The sequence below is a fragment of the Pteropus medius genome, unplaced genomic scaffold (assembly GCF_902729225.1).
Source record: "Pteropus medius unplaced genomic scaffold, Ma_sr-lr_union100, whole genome shotgun sequence".
Taxonomy (NCBI): domain Eukaryota; kingdom Metazoa; phylum Chordata; class Mammalia; order Chiroptera; family Pteropodidae; genus Pteropus; species Pteropus medius.
In genome coordinates this window covers 1,209,593-1,217,229 of record NW_024349799.1, presented here as the reverse complement: position 1 = coordinate 1,217,229, position 7,637 = coordinate 1,209,593, and positions in this window count along the sequence as shown.

Sequence of the window (7,637 nt, the reverse complement as noted above, 5' to 3'; positions counted from 1 at the left end):
AGTACCTATGCAAAATAGCCATTAAGAGCTATGGAAATGTAATTGCTCCACCAACTGGTCAGCTATAATATTTTATTACAGCAATAGAAATGAAAACAATACTGTTTATCTATGAGAGAATTTTAAAAAAACGTAATTACATATAAAAATAGGAGCAGGGTTTTAAAAAATAAGTTATTCTTTGAAACTCATAATTGTGAAATCAATTGCTTTTTTCCTTCATGCTGATAAATATATTGTTTAAAACTTATTTTTCATTTCAAGTTATATTCTAAATTTCAATATGTTTATTAAATTCATGTCTTGCTTCTCCTGGGAGCTAGTGACTGAGATAGACAGAAGGTGGGACATTTCCCAAGAGTATTTAATATTAAAAGGAAACCCTTAATTAGCCCCACACATACCTAATTAACTAATTAATTAATCTAAAAAGCAAAACACACCACCACCTAACTGTTTAGGTATGTGAAATCTTCACAGATATTGCTCATGGCAAATGTCTCTGATTTACAATTTTAAAAAAAGACCATTTCTGATAATTGTCTTTTAATCTTTTTATTGTTTTTTTCCCAACGCTTTACTCACTAAACCCTCTTGTGTGAAAAGAAGAGTCCACATGTTTTTGCTTCTCGGAGCTCTTCCCACGATGACTTGCTCTCACACTACGACAATTTCCCCCCATAAGGGATGAGCTACCCTACAATGGCTGGACTGGAAAGCAGAAACTTGAGAATCTGGTTTTTCCTTTCCGATCAGCCTCTGAGTAGATTTAGGAGCCTTTGAAACTTTTCTGAGGCTGAGTTTTCTCATCCATAACTTGAAGCCCTGCTACAGATCGGTTAATAATTTTATCTTGTCCATGAGTTTTTATGAAGGAAAAAGCATTCGATAAATGCTTTAGAGCCACTCTTCATGAAATGTGGATGCTTTAGAGCCTCGTATCAAATATTGATTATAAAATAATTTATGTCAAATACCATAATAATGTGTGGAATGGTTAGATCTATTTGTGTGTATATGATGGGACACACACACACACACACACACACACACATCCTTTTCTTCCCAACTCACACCCCATGATGCTGACAGTGGATTACAGTATCACTTTTTTGAAAGTTCTCTGAATACACGTCTTTAAATGTTCAAGATCTAGCAATTAAAGGGACTTTAGAAAGTCACCTATCTAAAAAGCATGGTGGTTAAACCACCTTGGAAAGATTTGTATTATCAAGTGGCATCTTGTTCTTTTATTCATTCATGACACATCTATTGAGCACTCACTGTTTGCCAGCCTCTGTGCAAGGAACAATACCATTAAAGAAAGAGGGAAAGAATGAGGAAGAGGCAAGTTCACTAGGAAAAAGTGACAGGATAGGGCAAATCATTTTGGAGTTCATCCACTAAAATTCTGGTGTTTTAAATGTAATGATTTTAAATGATGACTCTGCAAAGAAAAAAGAATTGAGTATGAGAATGCCCTTTGTAAATTTTTGGTTACAAGAGGATGTGGTGGTAAACGGGACGGTAGTGCCATTTCGAGTTACCTAGGACACCATGATCTTTGTCTGGAAAACAGGTGATAAAACGTCACTTAAACATAAGGCACTAAGTGATTGCTATGTCTGAAGAGTCAGATCAGAAACAATCACTAAGGAGAATAAATCTGGATGAACCAAAAGTCAGAATAAATGTAAGTGCACAAACACAAGGTAATTAGACCCTGAAAAGTGTTATTTCATAACAGTAGAGTGCCTTAGATAGCAGGGGAGAGTCAACAAAGGCTCAAGGCCCCCAATTTCCTCCTATTCTTTTGTTACCTAACTTATTACCCACAGAACATGAGTTCCGCCCCTCCCCACCCACAACTATCTATTCCTCATCCCCTCTTATATTTTCAGTGTGCTGGCCATGACTCATTCTACACCCCACTTTGCTCTCAAAGCCTCCCTGCACAATACACTCTCGTCACTACTCCAGGGTTCAGCTTGGCAGGCATGAATCAGGCTGCTTCCATTTTCCACGTTTATCTTTCGCCACCTGAGGACCGCCGCCTGCCTGCTTTTCTGCAGCAGCTGGATCTGGGTGAATACCAGGGCCACAGGGTGAATGATTGCTTTTTCTTTCTTGCTAAATTCCGGGGCATTTGTAATGTTACCACAGGGCTCAGCTTGCCTCCCTTCAGTGCTTTTCCACAAAGTAAAATGTTAAGCAGCCACATTTCAGGAACTGCTTTTGTAGAAAAAGGCCCTGAGGAAGGCGTGATACCCACTGCAAACTGCCACAGAAGTCTTCGCTTTTCAGGGGACATTGAGGTTGTAGGTGTGGTTACCACTGTTTCTCTCTGAGCTCATGATGGCCAGTGGGAGATGTGCTTATGCTTCTTATGCTACTAGGTGTGACTATATTTCTATCTAAGCTTCACTCTTCAAAGTAGTCACTGCAGGAAGTTGTATATGTGTTATGATGCTAAACACATTTTTGAAATTCTTCTTTGGTTGTTCTGAGAAAAAATTTATATCAGCAAAATCGAGATCAGTTTACAGCTGCACCTCTTTCCAAAACTCTTCCTACTCACCTCGCTGGTCTTTGTATGAATTTCTTATTTCAGAAATCAAATCTATTTTTGCTGAAGATATTCAAAAGAAAGTGCTGCAGACTTTGAATACCATTCCAACAAGGGGGTTCCAAAAGTTTGCCAAAAATTACAGCACATAGGTCTCCCAGGGATTCTGCTTTTATTTATTTGGATGGATTAAGTCTGGAATATTCATTTTAAGAAAATCAAGCGGACCACAATATTTAGTTTCCTGGTAGAGGGCTTTATTTCTTCAAAGAGGGTCACACATCTTGGAAAACCTCCAAGTTTTCTCATTGCCTCAGAATTCTTTACACTGAAATTTGATCACGAAGTAAAATGACAATTTATTTCTAATCGAGTTGGTTCATTTCCAATTTGTTTAGGAACCTGACCTTTGAACTTTTGCAACTTGGACTAAACACTCATCTAGCACTTACTCTGCTAGGTACTATGGGAAATATATAAATAAAACTAGTCATTCTCCTTCATTATTCCTTAATGAAATTTCTGCTCCAATAAGCAAACCTGCCTTCCTAAGCCTTTAAACATTTTATTCCTGCTTCCCCTCTCCCTTTCTGCTCACCAATTACTATAATTTTCTACCTTCAAACCCAACTCAAGATCCCTTTCCCCTAGGCAATCTTTCATGATTAAGTTAATGTAATTCTGGTATTGCTATTGGCCTTCCTGGGCCAGGTTGGTACTAAATTAGTTTATATATGTTAAAAATGTATTCTGTATAAGTATTCTTCAGCCATTCCACCGGTGTTTTCTCTCTCCAAACAGAAATACTGCCTCTCAAATGCCTTGGCCTGGAAATAACAAATATTGCTTCTACTTATGTTTCAGTGGCAAGGGTAGTCACATGACCTTGCCTAACTACAAGTGAACTGGCAATATAGTCTACCAGTGTGGATGAGGGGAGGTTTTCCTGAGGAATTGAGTTACAGGTGAGATCTATGATAAGTACAACTCTAAGACGGTCCCATAACCTTGGCTCCCTGGTGCTTTGCCTTTACAATCCCCTTCCTTTCAGTGTGGGAAGGACTTGTGACTTGCCTCCAACCAATAGAGTATGGAAAAGGTGATGAGAAGTCACTCCTGTGATTAAATTGTAACATATATTAGGGAAATGACAGTGGAAATGAAGAGAAACAGATAAATTTGAGGAAAATTCAGAAAGTAAAATCTGTAGGACTCTGTGATGGCTTAGAGATGAAGGTAAGAGAGAGGGAAGTATCTGTATTGATCATTCTTAAGCACAGGGGACATTAAAAAGTAGTCAGATCTGAGGTAAGGGATCAAAGATCATGAGTTTTGTTTGGGCAGGTCAAGTGTGAGGTAACTTTGAGACATACGAGAGATATCAAGTAGTTGTATGTAGCTGTCCAGAGCTCAGAGAAAATCTCCGGGCAGAAAATACATATTTGGGGTTCTTGTTAATAACTAAAGCATTAGTGAGTATGGACTTTCTTGCCTAAGGAAAGAGATAAATAAAGAACAAAAGAGGCCTCTAATCGAACCTTGCGGATTCTTTCAATTCATGGCTGGTAGAGGAGCTAGAGGCCTCATAAATAAACCAAGAAGGAGCTGCCAGAAAAAAGGAAAATCAGTAGTGCATAGTGAGACTTGCTTGGGCGTCTCTCTTAGATAGTGCAGGTATCTCAGACACAAGGATTACTTATACATTCTCCCTCCTTGATTAACCCGGAAGCACTGGTAGTCTTTGTCTTTCACTTTGTTGTAACCCACTCAGCTCTAATAGTGACTAGGGCACATAGTAGGCACTAGCCAAATATTTCTTGAATTGAATCATTTCCTTGTTGTTCAAGAAAGGGTGGAATGAATAAATGTAGAAGCCTGGCTCCTTCAAGCACATAAACAAATGAGCAGAGTACAGGATACTGTTTCATTGCATAGAAGGTAAATATACAGCTACGTGACTAAAATAGTTCAAAAGCCATTTCAGTAGTTTCTGTTGCTGAAATATGTTTAATCAAATGTTTAATCTCTTAGAGATTCAGAGAACTGATAACAAAACAAGACTCTTTGGCCGTACGTTGCAATCAGGAGTTAATTATTGTTCATGCCTTTGGTGTTCCTTGTCTCAGGTTCTTCAAGAAGGTGAACTCCCAGTGGAAAAGGTGTTAGGAACTATTTGTTTACTTATTCAAAAAATGTATAAAGAACTCACTGCATTCACAATCATTCCTTTACCAAAAACTGTGAGCTATGTACTGGATTTTGGGTTCTTTCCTAAAGTAAGTTAAAACACACTGATGCCTCATCAGGTGCCAACAAAATATGCTATAACCCTAACAAACCAACTAAATCCAGACCCCTCAGAAAATGATGCTAGGTAATAAACATTCTCAAATCATGCTGCTGCCCTTTAGAACACTCGTGATCACAGACTTCAAAGAATTAGCTTCCTAGCACTGCCATAACAGATTACCACAAACTGCACGGCTTAAAACAACAGACATTTTTTTACTCAAGAATTCTGGAGTCCAGGAGTCTGAAATCAGGTATGAGCAGGACCGAGCCTCCTCTGAAGGAACAAGGGGAGACTCTTCCTTGTTCTAGTGGTTCTCGGTGTTCCTTGGCTCATGGCAGAAAACTCCAGTCTCTATCTCTGTCTTCACGTGGCATCCTCCTCTGTGTCTCTGTGTCTTCTCCTTTTCTTTTACAAACAGACTTGTAATTGGATTAAAGACCCACCTGGGTAATTCAGGATATCTTATCTTGAAATCCCTACCTGAATTACATATGCAAAGATCTTTATTCCAAGTAAGGTCACATTATAAAGTTTTGGATGGACATAAGCTTTGGGAGGTTACCTTTCAACTCACTACACCACTAAAATTTCTTAAGAGCTCATGAAGGAAGCAAGCACACTTATTTCCATAATAAAAGAAAAAAAAAAAAACAGACCATCCAGAATGTATTTGAAAATTATCTAAAGTAAGAGGAGGCTTGACCCTGGACTTTCTGAAAGGCCTGCCTGAAGAAATGATTTCCTGATGTCAGGTAAGGAGCTATATTAGCAAGTCTCTTCTAGGATGGGATTTGGTGCCTCCCAAAGTGCCTTCTGACCAAAGACATCTTCAAGGACTTGGAAGCCCACCATTAGCATCACTTTTTGAGGGTCTCTTAGAAGCAGGCACAAGATAACTAAGCAAAAGCATGTGCCTAGGAAAGATGATACATTAGTTTGCTAATGCACTAGCAGAGCTTAATTTATTTGATTAATTTATCTCCCCAAATCACCTTACTACCAGATAATAAACAATATGTATTAGAGAATCTAGTTCATGCTATCACTGTTAATTTTTTTAAGAGATAAAATCTAGTTGAGACTAACTCAGTTTATGAATTCCTCATATCTGTGAGACCCACTCACTTCTTCTTAATACTGTCTTCCCAACAATTAGTTCTGGCTAGAGAAAGGGCCTTGCGGTGGTCTGAGGGGGTGAGCCTGTGCCTGTGATCCCCAAGAAGCCAAATAACCCACCCTACCGGCCTGCCATTGAACGTGCTCTAGGTGTAGACCCAAATGACGGCGTCATGATTCAGTATGCATTTTTCAAAATAACCTGTGGGGTCAAAAGGAGGAGGATTATCCTGAACAAGTTCTTCAGTGAGTCATAACATTTAGCAACATCATAGCCTGGTTTGGAAGCAACAGAGCTCAGAGTCTAAAGAACACACCTTCATGTCCCATCTGATTGTAAAGAAGAGATATAGCTGTTGATAAAAAGCAGTTATGAGAGAGTCAACTGCAGCAGAAGAAAGGAGAAAGAACAGAACTTTCTCAAGCCATTAAAAATGACATTGCTTATAAACTAAACATAATTAGCATTCTGGCTCCTGCTGATTGCTCATATCAGTAAGCATTTGCACTTGAGGGAGGGGTGGTAAATTTGCACTCTGAACTTTGGTATAGAAGGTTGGATTATCGGAGAGCAGAGTATGGGACTTTAAACTTGGGTCAAAGGCATAATCTTTCTGATCGCTATCCAATGGGATGGGTCAAGTTGGCCCCCTAATGAGAAGGCCAAATGCAATAAGGTCTTCAAAGAGTTAAGAGCTCCGTGAAAGAGTAATTTGAACTACAGAGGCATATTAGCCATGGTCTGCTCAGTGCCTGGTAAGACCAGGGTGAGCATGATGCTGCAGTCCGTCATCATATTGAATTTCCTGAGGCTCCAGCTCTCATCATGTTACTTTTTTGGTCTAGAAATACCAAACTCTTCTGCCCCACAAATAAAGTCCAAAGATCTTTTCTCTATAACATCAAGTGCTGTTAATGTTATTAATCCACGAAATTCTAAAAGCACAAAGTAAAAGTATCACTTCCAAATTCCAGCATCCAGAGAAAACCATTGTTTTACATAACATTTTGGCATATGTTTTTCTAGTCCTTTTGAAATGCAGACGTGTACCTATTTTAAAGCAACAAATAAATGGAATTTTGGGGTCAATTTTTATTCTTTTATCCATTCCACAATATTTAATGAGTACTTACTATATGCTAAGCACCATGACAGATATTAAGATGACAAAGATGAGTAAGAAGACCATATCGTTTCCCTGACATATTCCCTAATGTAAAGAGAAAGATAGACATATGAACAGAGGGTGGCAATTCACTCCTGTGTGAGTCTCAGGAATCCGAGATGCTAAAACTCAGCTCTTCGGAAGCCTTCTCTTGGGGCCTCTCTTCCTGATAATATTGTATAGGTCACACATGCGCTCCTGAGCACAGGGACATTACTCCATCTTGGTTCCTGTAAATCCGTAGTGTGAACAGCAAAACCATGACAAGTGTCACCCTAGTCAGGTCAAAAACTCTGACAGGCCGTGGGGTAAAGCCAACCAGAAAAGGAAAGGAAGAGACTTTAATTTGAGGTAAAAGCAAACTGCCCCAGAGATCCCTCAGTGTAAGAGAGACCCACAGTGAAGATGATATCACATTTATATCTACTGAGCATTTGCTATGTGCTGGGCATCATGCTAAAGGTTTTATACACACAATCTCATTTAAGCCTCAAAA